We start from the raw sequence: 20221 nt of genomic DNA on the forward strand, positions 1-20221 counted from the left end.
AACCATGTGGATGATGGATATACCATGTGCTTGTTTCCCAGAAGAAGACTAGAATAACTCTCCCCAGGGAAATATTTTGAGCACTTTAAAGAATTTGAAGAATTGAAAACACTAAGTACATCTCACAGTCTTTATACATTTGAACTCCAGGGACTCAGAATGTTATAGAGGATAAAGCTCTTGACTAGAAGACAGGAAACCTGTTCTTATCTTGGGGAGGCAGCTAACCATCTATAGGGAGGCTATCTCGTGGCATTGTCTTTCTCTGCAGCATCGTGCTACAGGGATCCTTGGTGGATAGTAGAAGGCAAGTTACCTAGTCCCTCCTGGGACACAAAAGAATCTATAAGGGTGCATATCTTCATGATCCCAAATGCAAGAGAAATTACTCGAAACCTTGTGTTATAGAGATACATAGAGGCTTTACTGAAAAAGCATTGTCTAAGAACCTGGGTTTAAAAATGGTGTAAGCACTGAGCAAGAATATCTTCAGATTATGAAGAATCTGGAATTTATGAAGAAGATCTTTAGGTTCCTTTCATTTCTGGAATTTTTGATTGCCTCAGTCATCCCCTTTTCCTGTCCCCTGCCCTCCACAGAATTCTCTATAAATTATGCAATCCCCACCCAGGGTTTCTGGGCTTTCTACTCAGTTAGATTTCCTAATGAAAATAAATAATTCTTCTTATTCAGTAAGAAAAGTAATAAAAAAAAAACAGAGGACAAAGTCCTCTGAGCAGAAAGTTTTCCCACTGACCCTCTGCTGATGCTCCCTGCAGCTTGGCTTTACTAGAACTTGGATGCTGGAAAGAGAACTGACTTAAAGCTCAGAGCTGAGTCTTTTCAGTCCTGTGGTTTGCACTAATTGTGTGGATGGTGGACACGCCATTTCATCTCACAGGCTTCCATCCCTGAACAAAGAGTTACTGTCTTGCTTCTTATACACGTAGTGCCAGCCTAGAATCAGCTTTGGGGTGAGCTCTTGTTATTGCAGACCAGGAGACTCTGAGGGCTCTTGGTTGGCCCAAAGAACCTTCCAACCAGAGCAGCATTTTTCCTAGGAGGAGATCAGACTGGGGTGAGGGGCAGGGGCTCACAAGGAAAACACTCAAGGAAGAACCAGACAGAAAGAATAGCACTCTTGGACGAGGGGACTGGAACCAGGTGAGTCAGCTGCACTCTCTTCCCATTCCCATCTCAGACACAGGGGGACATCAAAAGGGATGGAGGGATGACAGAATGTCCCAACAATACCCTGGCAATGGTGGTGGCACCTGGAAAACCACTATGGGATCTTATTATTATCAGCATGGGGGTGATCATGGAGAAAGGGAAGCAGGAAAAAAGGAGAGTAGGTCAGAAGACTACTGGGAAGAAGTTTGAAGATGATCATGAATGAAAATTTGTGAATTTTGTGTAAAACCAATTAAATGATGCCACATCATTTATCTATCTTTGCCATTTGGCCTCGTGAGAAGTTGATCTAAGAATGAAAATCCAAGGAATGAAACTCAGCAGGCAGCCTCCCCGTGAGCTTTTCCTGTCTCAGAGTCCTGGATGCAAGGTTTTGGAGCCCTGCTGAAAAGGGACTGTGGATGGAGGTCAGCTGCAAGCAGGTAAAAGGCCTTTTCCAATACCTAAAAGTGCTTGCATTGTCATGGAAAAGGGAAATTTACAATTACAACTGCAAGGAATTAACTTGCATAAATAATGAGTGATTGGAGTGCACGGAGCCAAAAGAAGGTTAAGCTTTCTTACTGGCACGCACTCCTGCGTGATGGGGAAGAAAACACCTGAGAAGTGGTCAATATCTCCCTCACGGCTGTTGGGGGCTGACCATGGACTCCTTCCACCAAATGGCAGGATGAGCGGTGAGGTTCTTCCTCGGGCTTGGAAGCATTTTGGTCAAAGGAATGGAAGGGCTGAGCCTGTTTCGCTGACTCCCACAGGAAGTGGTGGGCTGAGAGCACAGCTACAGGCTTTCCTGTGCAGCATAAATTGGCCCAATTTGCGCAAAACATTCTTATCTGATGAAGAACTGGAAGTGTGACTGTGTGCTAACATGTTGGAAATCAGACTGGGTCTCTGCTTCCCTGTTCCCTCATTTTTCTTTCTCCACTGTCCCTTCTTTGTCTTTGGCAATCACACGGGGCTCTTAGTTCTTTTCTAGCTTCTCACATGGTTTTGATTAGGAAGGACAAATATAACAGAGAACAGAAATGCTCCTAGTTTTTCTCATCTTCTTTCAGATGAACGTGCTTAGTTGTTGATCTTGTAGGTCTGGACACACACACACACACACACACACACACACACATACACACACACATTTCCACCTAAAAGTGTCCCTTTTTATCCTATCCTCTTCGAAGAGCTGTCTTGAAAAGAGAAGCACTAATAGGAAACAACCACGCTACTCTTGGCTAAAAACTATTCATAAACTGAACTGGCAATCAGACATTTTGATTTTCAGTCCTGGCTCAGCATCTAGCTAGCTGGGTGGCCTCGGAGAACTGACCTGAAGGTCCTGGTGTGAATTTTCTCCTCTCTAAAGATGACAAAGTTGGATTCAATACTCTCCCAGGTACCTCCCAGGAGATTTTATCATTGTCTGTGTAAAGGTGCATTTGTACCAACTTCATGGGATGAGCCAAAATGGGACTTTTTACCTGTACAAGAAAATGAAGGGGGGAAAAAATCCAAGTCTTTTATTGATTTCCTTAATGAAATTTAAAAATAACCAGAAAATAAAGTTTATTACAATTCATCAACACTATTTTATTAATGGCTCACACATCGCAGGAGCCCAGATTATGAGCTATGTACAGTCCCAGACGCCTAGAAAGCATAAAATAAATGTTCCCCAGAGGCCATGCTGCTCTAGGTATGGACAGGGTGGCCTAAAGGGACAAGGGCCCAGAATTTATAAAACTGAGACTCAAGTCTCTGCCCCACCACTTGCTGTTCTATGATTTAGAACTAGCTGTGAACTTTTCTGAGCCTCAACTTCCCTAACTGCAAAATGGGACCAGTATGGGTACTTCAAATTGTGGGGAGAGAAACAAATGACATCAGATATGTGAAAATGATTAACAATGTATGGAAAGCTTGTAAATACACTTGTGCATAATCCAAGTTAGGTTACATAGGCCTTAGCCAGTAAATTAAGGAAGTCAGTCTCTACGATCTATAAAGAGCCTTTCAGCTTGGAGCAACTCTTAGCCTGTGACATCACGTCTGCCCCCAGGGTGCTGTTGTGCCTGGCCCCAGGCAACTTGCAGCAGTACCTGCTGTGTATGGAAATTTGGAGAAAGAGGCTGGAAGCTTCCTGTAACTTCATTGCTGGCCCCACAGTGCACAACACCGCCCTTCTTCAAAGACATTGCTGGGCCTATCGACTCATCTTGCTAACCTTTAACTGCTCCTAAGACATTCCACCCCAAAACTCCTTGTGCTATTACCATCAAAAACACTCTAGTCCCTAAAGGCAAGCATTTGCCCTTTTATCAATGTTGATGCTCGTAATCTACAGGAGAAGGAGAAAAACACAGGTAGTAAGTAGGGAAAGAAGTCAAGTTCTGTCCTTTTTCCCTGAAATTGTGTATTTCTTGCTTTGGTGTTAGCTTTTATTGAAAATGAGCAAATTGCTGGTCAGAGTATCCTAAATCCGCAGTGGAGAAATGATGGCTTGAAGAGTCACCTGAAAATCTGCATTACACATTGTGAAAGTGGGTTTAGTGTCGTGAGGTGGAGGGGAAGCGTCTTTACCAGAAGGATGCGGGCTCGCAGCCCTCCCACCTTCGGGACACCGGCTGCACCTGTCCTGGGATCCCACCCCCAGGAGCCCCGCTGTGGGTTGCGGTCGGAGAGCACCAGGGAGCGAGGGTTCCCACTCGCTCTTGAAGAGCAGGTGTGGATGGAGGCAGCTCTTCAGACTTTAAGAAATAAAGAATAAAAGAGCAGAGGAATTGATCAAGGAACAAAAACCTCAGTTTACGATGAAAACATCTTTCGAGGTTTGTGATAGTCATTTTTATATTTTGGGATCAGTTTTTACTCATTGTTCTCTCTTGCTTATCCCCAGATGACTGTCATGCTGATTACTCATCAGCCATGCGTCTGTGTATCACCGACCAGTACAGTAAGGGGTGTCTCCGCTGTTTGTAGACGCGATGATTATACAATGAAAGGGCACATTCCTCTTCCATTCTGCAGAATGCCAGCTACCCCGGGGAATGGAGACCGCTCTGAAGCGGCATTTTACTTTTGGCTCTACAAAGGCTTTCTTTGACAGGAGAGTGTGCAGTGGGTTGAGGAAGGGAAAACGGAGAATAAAGGAAGAATATTTCCAGAGTTGAACTTGAACAGAAGTTAACGCTGACAGCAGAGTTAGCTACTGGTCAGAACTCAGAAATGCAGCCGGACATGGCATGACTGGAGGCTAGTGGCCAGTCCTCTCTGCGGGCAAGGACGATGTCTCCTCCAACCCACAAGGGTGGGATGGATTTTGAAAAATTCCAGAGGGCAGAACTGATCTTTGGATTTGCTAGTCTTCTGTTTAAAGGCTTGGGAAGAGTTTTGGTAGGGAAGAGATGGGGTTCTAAATAGCACGAGAGGGGGCTTTTTACTGCTCTCCTTCTTGCTAGTGCTCGGAGATACCTGGCCTCCAGAGACACCTGCTAACTTGCCCCCTCCCCCTTGCTTCGACCCCGAAGGTTAGCTTAAGAAGCCAAACCTCCTCAATCTGGAGGTGCGACTGAAACGAGGCCACCAGTGCCTTTGCCTGTGACCTACTTGTACCCTCTATCTTCAGAGATGAGAAGCTGATAAGCCGCCCACAGCCAGTGGCCGAGGATTCACCAGTCTGTCATTTTGGCTGGGAGGCAGGACAGCTTCTGGCAAACCTAATAAGCAGATTTCCTTGGTGATAGGAAAATTTTTGCTTAATGCATGCAGCTCTATTTCCGTGGTTAAAACGTGCAACCTAGAGAAGATAGCAGAAGTCACTTGACCTGGTGTGTACTATAAACGAAAATTGTTTTCTTCTTCTTTTTTTTTTTCTTAACCTTCCCTTTTTTTAAACTTCCATTTTCTTAAAGGAGATGGGGGAGGTGGGCTTTATCTTTTTTTTTCTTTTTTTAAAGATTTTATTTATTTATTTGACAGACAGAGATCACAAGTAGGCAGAGAAGCAGCAGAAAGCAAGGATGAAGCAGGCTCCCCACTGAGCAGGGACCCTGATGTGGGGCTCAATCCCAGGACCCTGGGATCATGACCTGAGCCCGAAGGCAGAGGCTTTAACCCACTGAGCCACCCAGGCGCCTGGCCTTTATCTTTAATAAACCAGGTTCCTGTAAGAGAACTTGGGTTGGAATTATGAAACTGGCATAATATGAAACCTACTTGGTAGAGCAGCCACCATTAACATCACGCATAGCATTTGGGTCTGTTTTAATCGCTTGATTTACACTGAAGGCTTCTCCTGTTACAGTCAGTCCAGTGACCTCTATGCATGTGGCCAGTAACAGAGCAAGGATGTTGTAAGACTATCAGAAAATAAATCATACCTAAGCAAAATGTGGAGTTACTTCTGTGCATAACTCCCAACAACAACTAGTTCGCATTCCAGCGTCTCCTCCCCAGAAATCCCAAATCTCTAAGTCAGAGAAAAACCCAAGTGTCACGCTAAGCTCCACACAGATTGACTCCCCATCTGCTCTTCCCCTTCCCAGGTACAAAGCAGGGGTTCCCAGCCTAACAGGTATGCGGTCTCCCCAGCTACGGTGGGACTCACGCAAAGGAATACGTTCAGAAGGGATCGTAAAAGTTTAAGATGTACCATGTCAGAAGTCTTCAGGAGCATATTTTTGAGGTTTACAACAAAAAGGATATAATCTCAAAAGATCTCTTTTCTTGTAATAGTCCAAGTAAACAAATGTCGCAGGCATTTTTACAATTTAGCAGATCTGCATTTCATCAGTTTGTTGGGAAATTAAACAATATACCTATTAAAACTCGTTAAAAATTGGAAACTCTTAATTCGGGCTTTTATTTATAACCCAAGTTCAGGGAGCTGGCACCAATCTTTTAGAGAGACAGAGCATGACTCTGAGTCAAAACCAAATTGATTCCAGCTTTCTCAATTTGTGAACTTCCTTTGTGTTTTCTTTTGCTTCTGCAGCTGCGTGCCGTGGTCCTGCTCCATTATTGGGCAGCTGGGTCCATGCAAACCCTTCTAGCCCTGGATGGAGCTGGGGGGTGGGGGGTGGAGTGGGGGGAACGGCATCCAGCAGTCCAAAGTCAGAATGGGAGTGACTTGGGTCAGACCCTCAATTCAGCAACAAAAGTTAACATGCAACCAGAATAGTAGCACATTGTTACCAGTGGGGATGGGGACAGGGATGAAGACACCAAAGGCCATTTTATTAAACCCATCAGCTTAATGATGACTTTTTGCAGTGGGCTTTTGCTGACTGACTTTTGCAAATCAGCTCCTGGAAACTTCACTTTGATTCTCTTTAGATAAAGGAGCAAAAACCACAAAACACATGAGAAATGCTTTAGACTTTATAATACGAAAATCTAGAACATACCTACTGACTCTACTCCTTACTGTGTAGATATGATTTTGACAAATGACTTCAATTTTTGAAGACCAAACATCTGCTTCTTCATATGTAAGAGGGATGCAATATCCTATTACATATTTTAGGGTGTTGGCTTGAGGATTCAAAACATTATTAAATGCCTCATGTAGAGCTTGATACATAGCATATCCCAAATAAAGAGATCTCACAGTTGTTATTTTGTCAAATGCATTTTCAGTATCAAGTGAGATGATCTCATGGGAGTTTATCCTTCATTCTGCTAATGTGATGTATTTACATTGATTAACTTCTGTACATTGAATCATCCTTGCATTCCAGGAGTAAATCCCACTTGGCCATGGCATATAATCTTTTTAATATACTACCATTGAATTCAGTTTTCTAGTATTTTGTTGAGTATTTCTGCATTAATATTCATAAGCGATGTGGTTTGTAGTTTTATTTTCTTGTAGCATCTTAGATGGGTTTTCTATTAGGGTAGTTCTGGCTATATAGAGTAAGTTAGGATGTTCTCGGCTTTAATTTTTTGGAAGAGATGAAAATTCGTGTTAACTTTAAGTGTTGGCAGAATTCTTCAGTGAAAGCACCTAGTCCATGACATTTTTTTGTTGGAACTTTGAACAAAAGTGGTCTCCTTACTAGCTGTAAGTCTATTCATATTTTATATTTAGCCATGATTCAGTTTTATACATTTCTAGGAATTTGCCCATTTTGTTTAGATTATCCAATCTAAACATACAGATGTTCTTAACATTCTCTTTGTTTTATAATGTAGTTATTGGAGTCTTCTCTCTTTTTTGTGGTCTAGCTACAGGGTTGTCAATTGTATTGGTTGTTACAAAGAACCAACTCTAGGCGCACCTGGGTGGCTCAGTTGGTTGGGCATCTGGCTCTTGATTTGGCTCAGGTAGTGATCTCAGGGTTATGGGATCTTGAGCCCCAGGACACGCTCTGTGCTCCTGCATGGAATCTGCTGGTTTCTCTCCCTCCCCCAGTTTGTGCATATGCTCGCTCTTTCTCTCCAAATAAACAAATAAATAAAATCTTGGAAACAACAACAACAAAAAAACAATTTTGGTTTTGTCATTTTTCCTATATTGTTTTTCTCATCTCTGTTTTGTTCTGTTCTGATTTTTCTTATTTCCTTCCTTTTGTTAGCTTGGGGTTTAGTTTGCTTTTCTTTTTCTAGTTCCTCAAAGAGTGAGTTTAGGTTATTGATCTGAGATCTTTTTCTTTTCTTTTTTTTTTTTTAACATAAGCATATAAGCTACAAATTTCCTCCTTAGCACTGCTTTTCTGCATCCCATCAGTTTCTGTATCTTGTGTTCTGTTTTCCTTCTCATTTGTCTCAAGGTATTTTCTTTTTCTTTATTTTCCATTTTATTTTATTTATTTTCAGTGCTCCAAAATTCACTGTTTATGCACCACACCCAGTGCTTCATGCAATATGTGCCATCCTTAATATCTACCACCAGGCTCACCCCCTACCTCTCTCCCCTCCAAAACCCTCAGTTTTTTTCTCAGAGTCCACAGTCTCTCATGGTTTGTCTCCCCCTCCAATTTCCCCCAACTCACTTCTAAATCTCCTGTGATTTATCTTCTTTGATTCATTTGCTACTCAAGAGTACATTGTTTAATTTTCATATATTTGTGGGTTTTCTAGTTTTCCTTCTGTTGTTGATTTCTGGCTTCATTCCATTATGATCTGAAAAGAAACCTCATATGATTTTAATCTATTAAAATGTATTAAGATTTATCCTGTGGTCTTACACAGAGTCTATTCTGGAGAATGTTTCATGTGCAATTGAGAAAACTGTGTGTTCCACTGTTATTGGGTAGAATGTTCTAGTGTTCTATGTATGTATTGTAATTCCAGTTGGTTTGTAGTACTGTTCAAGTCCACTGTTTTCTTATTGATCTTCTGCCTGGTTGTTGTAGGCATTTTTGAAAGTCTCCTACTGTTATCTTAAGCTACTTCTTCCCTTAAATTCTATGAATGTTGCTTGATACATATTGGAGCTCTGATATTTTGTGTATCACATATGTTCATAATTTTTATATCTTCTTGGTGAATTAACTCTTCTATCAATATGTATTCTTGTTTCTTGTGCTTATTTTTTTACCCAAAGTCTATTTGGTTTACTCTTAGCCATTCCAGCACTCTTCTGGTTACTAATTGCATGAAATATCTTTTTCATCATTTAACTCCCAACCTAATTCTGACTTCAGAGCTAAAGTAAGTCTCATGTTGAGAGCCTATAGTTCAGTTTTTAAAAATCTATTCTGCCAACCAATGTCTTTTGATTGGAGAGTTTAGTCCATTTACACATGAAATAATTACTGAGAAGTTAGGACTTACTTTGCCATTTTTTGTTGTTTTCTATACCTCTTATATCATTTTCTGTCCCTTATTTCCTCCATTACTGTCTCTTCTTATGTTTCATTTTTGTAGAGAAATATTTTGGTTCCCTTTTTATTTCCTTTTTTGTATATTCTATATATATTTTCTTTGTTGTTATTATGATGATTACATATAACACTCTTAAAGTTATAACAATCTAATTCAAACTGATTCCAACTTAAATTCAATCACATAAAACCCTACTCCTATAACAATTCCACCCCCTTATGCTATTAATGTCACAAATTACATCTGTATACACTATATACCCAGTTACATAGATTTATAATTACACTGTATGCTTTTGTCCCATAAATCTTGAAGTGAAGTTAAATTAAAAGTGGAGTTAAAGGTGAGGGAAGCAAGGGCTAAAATGAACTATTGGGATTTTATCAAGATCAAAAGCTTTTGCACAGCAAAGGAAACAGTTAACAAAACCAAAAGACAACTGACAGAATGGGAGAAGATATTTGTAAACAACATATCAGATAAAAGGGCTAGTGTCCAAAATCTATAAAGAACTTAGCAAACTCAACACCCAAAGAACAAATAATCCAATCAAGAAATGGGCAGAGGACATGAACAGACATTTCTGCAAAGAAGACATCCAGATGGCCAACAGACACATGAAAAAGTGCTCCATATCACTCGGCATCAGGGAAATACAAATCAAAACCACAATGAGATATCACCTCACACCAGTCAGAATGGCTAAAATCAACAAGTCAGGAAATGACAGATGCTGGCGAGGATGCGGAGAAAGGGGAACCCTCCTACACTGTTGGTGGGAATGCAAACTGGTGCAGCCACTCTGGAAAACAGCATGGAGGTTCCTCAAAATGTTGAAAATAGAACTGCCCTATGACCCAGCAATTGCACTACTGGGTATTTACCCTAAAGATACAAACGTAGTGATCCTAAGGGGCATGTGCACCCGAATGGCTATTGTGGACTTTGCTGCTATAAACAAACTATGGAAAGAACCTAGATGTCCATCCACAGATGAATGGATCAAGAAGATGTGGTATATATACACAATGGAATACTATGCAGCCATCAAAAGAAATGAAATCTTGCCATTTGCGACAACATGGATGGAACTAGAGTGTATCATGCTTAGCGAAATAAGTCAAGCGGAGAAAGACAACTATCATATGATCTCCCTGATATGGGGAAGTGGTGATGCAACATGGGGGCTTAAGTGGGTAGGAGAAGAATAAATGAAACAAGATGGGATTGGGAGGGAGACAAACCATAAGTGACTCTTAATCTCACAAAACAAACTGAGGGTTGCTGGGGGGAGGGGAGTTGGGATAAGGGGGGTGGGATTATGGACATTGGGGAGGGTATGTGCTTTGGTGAGTGCTGTGAAGTGTGTAAACCTGGCGATTCACAGACCTGTACCCCTGGGGATAAAAATATATTATATGTTTATAAAAAATTTTTTAAAAAGTGGAGTTAAATCTAAAATTATAATAACACTGGCTTTTATATTTTCTTATGTATATATTCTTTAACCAGAGGTCATTGTATGTTCATCTGTGTTTGAGTTATCTTACTCTCAAGATTCTTTCATTTCTATTTGAAGGTAAGATGTTATGATTTATAATAAGAAATACATATTTGGTTTTCACTCATTCCTGGCACAAAGCTCCCCAAACCAATGGAATTTCTTAAGGATAAAGGTGTCTTTCGTTGTGTTAATGTGATGGTTTTTGGAAAGTCCTTATATAACCCAAGTATGGGGACTGGTAGCCAGGAAAACCAATCATGTGATTAAAGGATCTGAATTTTCAGGCTCATCCTTTGACCTTATGAGAGGGAAAGGGCCTGAAAGTTGAATAAATGGCCAGTGATTTCATCAATCATGCCTATGTAATGAAGCATCCATAAAAGCCTCAAGGATGAATTCAGAGAATTTCTGGGTTGGTGACCATGGGAAGGTACTCAGAGAGGATGGAAGCTTTGTGCCCCTAACCATGTCCTATGCATATCTTCTATCCGCATATTCTTGAGTTTTATCCTTTTATAATAAACCAGTAGTCTAGAAAGTAAAATGTGTCCCTAGGTTTTGTGAGCTATGCCAGTAACTTAATGAAACCCAAGCAGGGATCATGGGAACATCTGATCAGTCAGAAGCATAGGTGACAAACTGGACTTGGGATTGATATCTAAGTGGGAAAGTCGGGGGTAGTCTTATAGGATGGAGCACTTAACCTCTTGTACCTGACACGATCTTCAGGTAGATAGTGTCAGAACTAAGTTAGTTATGTGGTGGTATTGGAAAAACCCTCATCTGAGAAAGCCTTCCTTTAACATTCGTTATAGACAAGTTTAGTAGTAATGAACTCTCTCAGCTTTTGCTTTTTTCTGGAAATGTCTTAATTTCTCTATCAGAATTCTGTTTTCTTTTTCCTTCAACACTTACAAAATATATCATCCCACTGTCTTCTGTTTTCCAAGAGTGCTGCTGAGAAATTAGGGAATCATATTATCAAGGATCACCTGTACATGATGATCTGTTTCACTGTTGTTGATTTCAAGGTTCCTTCTGATGTTGGCTTTTGATGGTTTGATTATGTGTCCCAACCTATATCTCTTTTTGGTTATCCTATATCTCTTTTTGGTTATCCTATATCTCTTTTTGGTTATCCTACTTGAAGTTCATTGAGCTTCTTGGATTTGTATATTCATGTATTTCATGAAATCCAGGGGTTTTCAGCTATTATTTCTTCAGATAAACTCTTTACCACTTTCTTTCTTCTTCTGGGATGCCCATAACTTACATACAAGTTTCTTTCTTTCTTTTTTTTTTTTTTTCCCTTGTTTATTGCACTTCACTTTATTTTGCTTCACAGACACTGCAATTTTTACAAATTGAAGGTTTGTGACACCATTTTTCCAAAAGCATTTGGTCACTTCATGTCTCTGTCACATTTTAATAATTATCACGCTTTTGGTAATTCAAACTTTTGCATTATTACTGTATTTGTTATGGTGATCTGTGATCAGTGATGTTACTATTTGTGAGTTTTCAGGAGCCACAAAACCATACTTTCATAAGTTAGAAAACTTAACTGATGAATACTGTATTTATTCTTACTACAGATTTGGAGGAAATAGCAAGAAAACTGGAATTAGGAGTGGACCCTCAAGACATGACTGAATTGCTGGAATCTCATGGTAAAATGTTAACAGATGAAGAGTTGATTCTTATGGATGAGCAAAAAAAAAAAAAAAAATGGTTATTGATATAGAAACTTCTCCTGGTGAAGATGCTGTGAAGATTATTGAAACAACAACAAAGGACTTTACATAAAATTAATTGGTAAAAACAGTGGCAGGTTTTGAGTGGATTGACTACAAGTGCAAAAGAGGTTCTTTTCTTTCTTTCTTTCTTCTTCTTCTTCTTTTTTTTTTTTTTTAGATTTTATTTACTCTTTTGTCAGAGAGAGCACACAAGCAGGGAGCAGCAGGCAGAGGGAGAAGCAGGCTCCCCGCTGAACAAGGAACCTGATGGGGGGCTCGATCCCAGGACCCTAGGATCATGACCTAAGCCAAAGGCAGATGTTTAACTGACTGAGCCACCCAGGAACCCTGAAAGAAGTTCTAATGTGAGTAAAATGCTAGTCAATTGATGTGGCATACTTCAGTGCTGTCTTATTTTAAGAGGTTTCCACAGTTAGCCTGACTTCACCACCCTGATCAGTCAGCAACCATTAATATCAAAGTAAGATTACTACTTACTACAACTCAGATGATGGTTAGCATTTAATAATAAAATATTTTTTAACTCAGGAATATATATTGTTTTTCTAGACATAATGTTATTGCACATTTAACAGGCTACAGTGTAGTATACACGTAACTTTCATATACAGTGGGAAAACAAAACATTCATTTGGCTCACTTTATTGAGATATTCACTTTCTTGCAGCAGTCTGAGGCTGAACCTACACTGCCAGTATTGGTTCTTTTGATGGTATCCTTTAAGTTTCTTAGATTCAATTCACTTTCTTTATCCTTTGTCTTCTGCTCCCAGACTTGAGAATTTCAGATATCCTATCTTCCAATTCTCTGATTTTTTCTTTTGCCTGCTCATTTCTGCTGTTGCTGCCCACTAAGTAAAATTTCCATTTCAGTTATTACATTTCTTCACTCAGAATTTGTTTATTTCCCTTTTACAATTCTTATCTCTATGTTGATGTTCTCATTTTTTAAATACATTATGTTCCTGATTTCCATGCTTTCCTTTGGCACTTAAAGCATATTCAAAAGAGTTGTTGGGGCACCTGGGTGGCTTAGTCAGTTAAACGTTTGACTCTTGAGCTCAACTCAGGTCTCTATCTCAGGGTTGTAAGTTCAAGTTCCATGTTGGAACTCCACACTGGGTGTGGAGACTACATAAAAAAAGAAAAATAATTGATTTACTCTTTGCCTAGTAAGTCCATTGTCAGCCTTCTTGGGGACAGTTTCTGCCCATTTATTTTGTCCCTTCAATAAGCCATATTTTCCTGGGTTTGTTGTTGCTGTCGCCATCATCAAAAATTGGGCATTATATTATTATAATATGGTAATTCTGGAAATTAGATTTATCCCTTTTCCCAGGGCTTGCTTTTTTTGATTTTTGGAGATTGTGATAGTCCATTCGTTTTGAGACTTTTCCAGACTATTTTTGCAAAGTCTATTCTTTGCCGCATGTGCTCACTGAAGCCTCTGTTACTTGAGCTTGTGTTGAGCTAACACAATTTGATAGAGATTTTCTTATGCCAGGAGCTGAAACATACAAATGAAAACACCGAGATAGAGATAGTTATATATGTATGTGTGTGTGTGTGTGTGTGTGTGTGTGTGTATATATATAGAGAGAGAGAGAGCGCAAATGCCCATAACCTGGGCGGATGGGCTCTGTGCTGGGTTACTTCTCCCTTAGTTAGGCTTGCTCTCAGTCTAGGGATCAGCCCTAGGTGAAAGGTTAAAATCTTCCCAGATTTTTTTGTGAGCATATGTCTTCCCTGGGTATGCATATGGCTTTCGAGATTCCCTTATATAAACACTTTTGAATCTCCTGATTTCTCAGAGTCTTACCCCACTTTCTCCTCCAGCCCTTCGATGGTCTGTTGTATGCCTCCAGTGAGAATCTGTTGCCCAGGGTGTCTATGAGCGTGTATTCTCTGGCTGCTTTTAAGAGTAAAGCCTGCAGCTTTTCCTACTTGTGTTCTGAATGATGTGAGAATGAGAGAGCAAGTCAGTTCTTCAGGCATCCCCAGCCAGGTTAGAACAGATGTACATAATAATCTGCAAGTTAGGTCTGCTCTCTCCCACTGGTTTGAAGAGTAGAACTGGGAACTGAGTTGCCACCCCTTGAGTCCAAGATGGTTGCCATTTGTACAAAGGTTTTTTGAGGTTTTTTACCCCATGATTATATGGAGGAGCATGAACTTGGAGCTTCCTAGTCCAACATTTTTCAGATGTCCCATCACTGTTATTTTCTGTGGATTTACTGCATACCAAAACTGCACCCAGCTGGTTATTTTCCCTTTGCCCTCCAGATATACTCTCCACCCTTCTCTGTCCTAGTCTGTGTCCGGCAGGCTGATCTGCACAAACCACATCAATGGGTTCTCAGCCCCAGTGGGAGGAGAGGGACGCTGTGAATTTTAATTCCCTTCCTGCCGTGGACACAATTTGGCCACATCTTTCCATCAAATGTCACACTCTCCTCCAGTGACCCTCTCTCCCTATGGCTACCCACCCTGAGATCTGGAACTGGCACAGGCCCCTTCAGACCGGGGGGCGGGGGGAGGACGAGCTTACCAATCACTATCACCTTCTGCTGTCTTAGCCCCAAGGTCCTTCACCATCCTTTGTACATATCCCCAGATCTTTCCACAACTTTGTAACTCACTTTTTTATTAACATCCCTCACTTACTCAGTTGGAGAGTGCCATCTGTTTCCTGCTGGAAATCTGAGGGACACACAGCGCTACTGTTGCTATTTCTCTCTCAGAGAAATGCTTCTGATGTTGGAATAATGTGCTCAGATACCAGCAGATTCTGGAGGGTACTTTGGGTCAAAAGATAAGAATTCACTTTCCTGAACAACTTAGTAATATTTATAAGACTGAGTCTCTGCTTGGGGTTCAGAAAATAGGTCTTATTAAACACACAGCCTCAGCCTTCTAATCGCAGACACATCTACGGTTCAATTCCTGCAAGAGAAGTGAATGAAAAGAAGACCGCCCTCCCTCTGTAGGCAGGCAAAGCAGAGCCGCACTGTGGCATCACAGGAAACCTGTCCCGGGAGTGGCATCGTCCTGCCTTCCCGTAAACTGAGAAGACAGGCGCCCAAGGGAAACTGCAAAGGGCGCTATCTATTGTCTTCTGTGTCTAGAAAAGAGCTACCCGTGAGGTGAGATCAAATACATGAACTGCCCCTTCTTCAAGGCTTTCTCCTCACCATCGAAAGGCCTTTCTGGGGCTCAGACAGGATGAGGAGGCCATTTTCTCTGCCAGGAACCTCTAGGAACTCTTTGACCACAGGACAAATAATGACAAATACTCAGCAGGTAGGCGGCCACTCCCACTGCTGTCTCCCAGGGCACACTTGTCCAATAAAGCTGCTTTCAGCCTGGAAAACTTTCCATCGTGGCTCTCCAGGTAGCCAATACTTAATGTTGCTTTTCATTTCAGGTCAACGTATTTCCCAACCTTGTCCTTTAAGATAAAATATATTCTGAATTCAGAAGCACAGCATCGCCCCGATCTTCCATTCCAGCATCTGAGTATTTTCCTCATACTCTTTTGTGCCAAACTGTTAGCCTTATTTGCACCGTTCATAGTATATATTGGGCGTTTGAAATAGCTGTTGGACTAATATTGATACAGTCCAATGAAGTTTGCTTTAAACACACGCACATACGCACAAAATTTGCGTCTGAACCAAATATGTTTAGAATATTGCAATAGCCCCAAATAATATTTGTGTATTAGTTTGGATCATTTGCCGATACACTTTTTTTTTTTTTTTTATATTTAAAGGGTACAAAAGGCTTATTAGATGAAAAGCTGGGAAATATATTCCTTATGGAGCGAAAGCAACATGTTCAAGCCCAGTGTGTTTTTAAATGACGCTTTCAAGCAGGTGGCTTCATGACCTTGGCCTCCTCCTGGTAGAGTGATCAATGCATTCCCGCGTGAGGTCGAATCTTTTCTTCGTTGTCCAGACCGTAGCTCATTGTTTCTGAGACAAGCCCCAAAGCAAATAACAAATTCCTGCTGTTCTCCCAAGTTGTCTGGATTATACCTCTCCCCGGAAAAGCCGATGACATCATTTATCTGCTGACTTATTTTAGGTGTGAACTTATTTAACGCTAATTTACTGAATTCACATTAGAATTTCAGCTTCAGTTTCTTAAGTAGAAGAGGAAAACAAAAACAGGATCTTTACAATTAGAGTTAAATTTTTAAAAATGTGTTTAGAGAAAATAATTCCTTTCTAAATATAGACAACTATACACGACTGCTTGTCAATGCATTGAAGATCATGGCAGGCTGAGACTCAGATGATTTTCATTCTACCAAGATTCACAAAGAGACTGCTGCGTGTCAGGACCAGTCTGAACACTGGGGAAGGGTGAAGGTCTGCGGAGCCACTGCCCACCACTCCAGAGCATGCAGGCTTGTGGGGACAGAAGACGTGGCCACAAATTGTTGTCACCTAATTAATTTTAAGCTTCACTCTTCAGATGTTATTTTCAAGCTACCCTTTAGTGAGCACTTACTGTGTGGTGGGTAATCAGTATTTCACCTATATGAAGTCTTTTAATTCTCACAGCAATTTCTATACAGTAGGTATTATTATTTCTACTTTAGAGATGAGAAACTCAAAACTCATAAATTATGGGTAATGCAAAGTTCAATTAGCTAGTAAGCCCATGCTCACAAGGAGCCAGAAATTAATTGTTGCAGCTATATTTTTGGACAAACTTTGAAAACATCGAAACGTAGTAACAAAGCCAAGGTTGCAAATAATCCTAAAACAGAATTGTGAGTTCCTGGATAATTCAAGATATTCCAAATATGTGGTAGTTGGTAGCTGACAACCCAAAAGATATTTTTTTGTTCAGAGTTAATTTCTTTACCAAAATCCTCTTTAAACAAATAAACCCGCTGGAAAATATTTTCAAAATCTTTTTTTTTTCAAGGCAGCAAAAATAAATTTAGACAAAGCAAAAAATAATTGTCAAGTTTGATCTCAGCAGAAGATTTATCTTCATAAATAACCCAGGGTGGTATGTGGATGTGTGGCTCCAAGTGATAAGATTATAAAATATCAGCTAGAAACAGTCACAATAGTGGAGTCTGGGAGTGCAGGTTTTTTAGATTTGGCATATTTGGAATAGCTCTATTATTATTATTGTTTTAGCACATTTTGAAAGTGGAAACACTGGGCTAGGACAGGATAATACTGTTGCTACGAGGGGCATCGGTTTCTCTGTAACTCCCACTATAGGAAGAAACTCTGCAATCCAATTACTTGTGTTAAGAAATTAGAGTTTGAAGGGGCGCCTGGGTGGCTGCCTTCAGCTCAGGTCATGGTCCCAGGGTCCTGGGATCCAGCCCCGCATCAGGCTCTCTGCTCAGTGGGGAGCCTGTTTCCCTGCCTCTCCTTCTGCCTGCCTTTCTGCCTACTTGTGATCTCTGTCTGTCAAATAAATAAATAAATAAATAAATAAATAAATAATCTTTTAAAAATTTAAAAAAAAAAGAAATTAGAGTTTGAAGAAATATGCTTTTCTTTTCATGAACCTTCTCTCAGTGCCACAGAATGGGTGTTGTCGAGATACTGAGAGCAGCCTTCATCTTGAGGGACGGGGGTTAGCTATGCGGAGACACCAGGCTTGAGCCTTACATGCAGCCTTGTTTGCCCAGAGCCCAGAAAAGAGAAGTAGAGTCCAGAGAAACTGGCGAACAAAACCTGTCCTTCCTTCCAGCCCCTCCCTGCAAAAATGTCCTACACAAACGCAAAAAAGCAGAGTGGAGTCCAGGGGGAAGACAGCTCGAGAATTCCATGATCAGAATTTCCTTGCTCCGGAAAACGGTTCTTGAGTTGGAAGCCGTAGGCCAGAAGGCCCTGCAGAATCTTCGGGGACAAACAGAAAATGGAGGACCGTGGCTTGCCCATATTAAGTCAGTTGGCCGCCGCTAGAGATTTTAGTCCAGGATTCCAGACCCACTGGAAAGGGCAAATCTCTCTGAGTACTGTAGTGTCCGTGGCGTGGGGCCTGGCGGATGGATCTGGAAAGTGGGGACAGGGGTCTCATCACTTTGTCACATGGCGAAATGCAGTATGTAAGCAAACCTGCCCCAGAGCAAGTCACTGCAGATACAAGCCCCAAACACTCTTCAGTCTGGAGGAGGAAAAAAAGCAATTACTGGTTTTCATCTTGAAACAAGATTTACTTAATAGGATTTACCCAGGTAGTGTATGTATATGTGTGGTCCCAAGTACAAAGAGAAGAGAACAGTAACTAGAAACATATAAAAAAATTCGAGTTCTGCCATCTACCAGCTGCGTGGCCTCGAGCATTTTGCTTCACTTCTGTCAGCCTCAGTTTTCCCTTCTGTAAAACAGAGATAGTATAAGAATCTAGTTAATAGGCTTCTTGTAAGGACTGAGAGAAGAGGTTCACATTGCCTGGCACTTAGTATTTCATCTTATTAAATATTATAATTATCATCAAAGATATACTTTGTATATTTAGACAATACAACCTGCCTTTAAATACACAGGGTTTGCCTGTGTATCCTCATCGTCTGTCTGTCTTTGTCTCCATTCCCTCCCTAGCTATTTCCTAGCCTTGAAGGATTTCCCTGGAAAGTCAAGAAAGTCTCATTTCCTGCAGCTGAAGTATGTCCCTTAGTAGGTTCCCCTCCCACATTCTCAGAAGAGCTGCTCTTGAAACCCCACCAGAGCTTCTCCAAGGAGGACCTAAACACACCTGGTCAGTTGGTACCCCGGTTTCCAAGCAGAGGAAACAACTGTACGATATTCTACAGTAGTTTCTAGAGGGCTGGCAATCTCTTTCTGTGAGTCTCTTTTGCAGCTCTTAAAACTCAGCTCTTGGGGTAAGTGTGGGTGTTGTTGAAGATGGCTGGCAGCCACGGGGGTGGGGGGAGGGGTGAGAACATTCTTCACCAGTGTGGGCAGAGACTGGCTCCACGACAGACAGCAAACTCTTCCTGATGTTTCTAACGCAGGCCAGGCAGGCAAAAAGGAAGTAGAAGACACCATCATACCTAGACTCCAGAAGGCTTTAATCCCATTTGGATGAGCTTGAGAGGATGCCCCACTCAAACGGGGTTGACAGAGGATCCCGGGAAGGACCATGGAGATCTGAGCCGTGGATCGTGGCAGGAGTTTTGGTGCATCTTCCTCCCTGGAGCTGGGCTGGCACTCTTCACACCATTCTCCTGGCAAGTCAGCCCAGTTCATAGTTGATCCGACCTGTCAGCTCTATCCTTCCTTCCAGGCCATTTCAGACATCTTGCTTCCACGACACTGCCTCATGGGCGATGGCTTCTGACCTCAGCTGTCTCGGGGTCCAGGCTTCAATCAGGATGCTCACCAGGTGTTTCCAAACCCCAGGAGGATTACACGCTGTGCTCTAGGCGGATTCCTCCCGCCTTCCCTTCTCTCCTCTCTCTTTTCCCCTTTTCCTCCTTTCTCCCCTCTTTCCTTCCTTCCTGCCAATCTATTTATTGCTGGACGCCTGGCACTGAGACGTTGTTCATGACCTGGGGTTAGGCTGAGCTCTTACATTTAAAGATTCCAGTGAACAGTATGAAAGATGGTGAAATGGTTTGGACTTGAAGTGGACCGGGGTGACCGAGGGGCAAACAGCAAAGCACCAGGACAGTAGGTGCACAAAGAGCGAGAGGGTCAAGCTCAAGCAGCAAGGCATACCCAAGATGATGGAGAGCCCCTCCTCCCGTTCCTCCTGCCCTGTGCCAGCCACAAGGGGAGCAGAGAGGAAACTGAGAAAGACTGTCTGGGGAAGCACCCGGAAGGAGCTGCCATTCTGGAGCCTCCGACCCAGACACTACGCATGGATTCCCTGGGGATTTCCAGGCGGGGTGGGGGGTGTGTGGGGGGGGAGCCTGGGAAACAGGCACAGAGGGTTAGTGGTTTCCCAGGAAAGAATATAGT

General features: G+C 41.6%; 1 long non-coding RNA gene across 1 annotated transcript in view; it reads left to right on the forward strand.

Annotated features, from left to right (window-relative positions):
* The window catches only part of LOC116574264, a 41884-nt gene extending 29632 nt beyond the window's left edge, over positions 1-12252 (forward strand). Inside the window, exon 3 of the long non-coding RNA XR_004279177.1 lies at positions 12118-12252. This is a non-coding gene — a long non-coding RNA (uncharacterized LOC116574264). The remainder of the gene's footprint in view (positions 1-12117) is intronic.
* The last annotated feature ends 7969 nt before the right edge of the window (positions 12253-20221 follow it).

This window comes from Mustela erminea, chromosome 15, assembly GCF_009829155.1.
Source record: "Mustela erminea isolate mMusErm1 chromosome 15, mMusErm1.Pri, whole genome shotgun sequence".
Classification (NCBI taxonomy): Eukaryota; Metazoa; Chordata; class Mammalia; order Carnivora; family Mustelidae; genus Mustela; species Mustela erminea.